Source organism: Otolemur garnettii, unplaced genomic scaffold, assembly GCF_000181295.1.
Source record: "Otolemur garnettii isolate 467f Iridium unplaced genomic scaffold, OtoGar3 scaffold00253, whole genome shotgun sequence".
In the NCBI taxonomy this organism is placed as follows: domain Eukaryota; kingdom Metazoa; phylum Chordata; class Mammalia; order Primates; family Galagidae; genus Otolemur; species Otolemur garnettii.
The window spans coordinates 185,835-187,572 of record NW_003852648.1 but is presented as its reverse complement, the minus strand read 5'-3'; positions in this window follow the sequence as shown (position 1 = coordinate 187,572).

Sequence of the window (1,738 nt, the reverse complement as noted above, 5' to 3'; positions counted from 1 at the left end):
TTCTCAGGAAAGGAAGAAAAACCTTTGATTAATATTATTATTCTTATATTCAGTAATTTAAATATTATTACACAGAATTAAAATATTAAAATATTGATATTAAGTAAATATATCTTGTATAATAAGAAAATAAAAAAGTAAAGAAAACAAAGACTACATTATATGGTTGTACATTTACACATAAGAAAATACTACTGAAAATTGCAGTTTTCCTTTCTGTAAAGGGCTACATGGTCAACTCCTGACTATAAGAGAGAGAGTGCCATATATTTGATGCTGATTCAGGAAACAGACAGCCTTTTTGATAATTTTGTCTGAGAGCTCCTTCTATTCCCACCTATCTGACACTTCTACTGAGTCTTCAAAAGACTATTCTATATTACTAATAAGCTAGCTGATTCACAATTTGGGTAGTGGGAAACATACTAAAACCGTGAATTATATGACCATGGGCTCACTACACTTCCTTGGCTTTGAAGTAAGTTCCTTGAACAGAAGCAATTTTATTTGGAATAACATAATTGTTAATAAGGCTTGTTAAGTTTTTTTTTTTTTTTTGGTTTGTTTTGAGGCAGAGTCTCACTTTGTCACCCATAGTAGTGTGCTATGGCATCACAGCTCACAGCAACCTCAAACTCTTGGGCTTAAGAGATTCTCTTGCCTCAACCTCCTGAATGGCTAGCTCTACAGGTGCCTGCCACAGCACCTGCCTATTTTTTTGTTGCAGTTGTCATTGTTGTTTAGTTGGTTCCACCTGGGTTGGAACCTGCCAGCCTTGGTGTATGTGGGTGGCACCATAACCACTATGCTATGGGAGCCAAGCCAGGCTTGTTAAATTTTAACAATGCTGTATTCTTCCACTATCTGGGTTCCAGGGGGACCCTGACCTGGTCTGGGGGCTGAAAAGGGAGATGGTGCTGAAGGAAAGAGACTTCATACCAACTTGTGTTTTCCCCTCTCAAAAATGTAGTTATGATCTCTTCCTCTCTATCTCATACTGCTGGGATACTTTGTTTATTCATTAAAATGATGAAACTGTTTTTCAAATTTAGGATAATGGCATTAATAAGTGGGGAGTAGGGCCAGGCATGATGGCTCATACCCATAATCTTAGCACTCTGGGAGGCCAATGTGGGTGGATTGCTTGAACTCACAAGTTCAAGACCAGTCTGAGCAAGAGCAAGATGCTGTCTCTAAAAATAGTTGAATATCATGATAGGAATCTGTAGTCCTAGCTTTTCAGGAGGTTGAGGCAAAGGATCTCTTGAGCCCAAGGTTTCAAAGTTACTGTGAGCTATTATGCCATAACACTCCACCCAGGGCAACATAGTGACACTATGCCTCAAAAAATAAGTAAATAAATAAAAGTCAGATTCGGAGACTGGGACTTAGGAGGATTTAATCAAAATCTGCTTTTAAAAAAAGAAAATTCCAGCATTGATGCTTCATTTTCTTTATGACCATGAACACTGAGCATGGCAGAAAGAAATGATCCTATATGCATAGTTAAAATTCTACTTATAGTGCATTATAATTGGGTAATAGAGATAAGGTAAGTCAGAAGAAGAAAATCAGAAATCAGTGGTTAGAATGCCAGCAACATACACTGGGGCTGGATGGTTTGAACCCAGCCAGGGCCTGCTGAGCAACAATGACACCACCACCAAAAAAAAAAAAAAAATTGCGAGGCAGCGACTGTGGCTCAAAGGAGTTGGGCACTGGCCCCATATACCAGAGG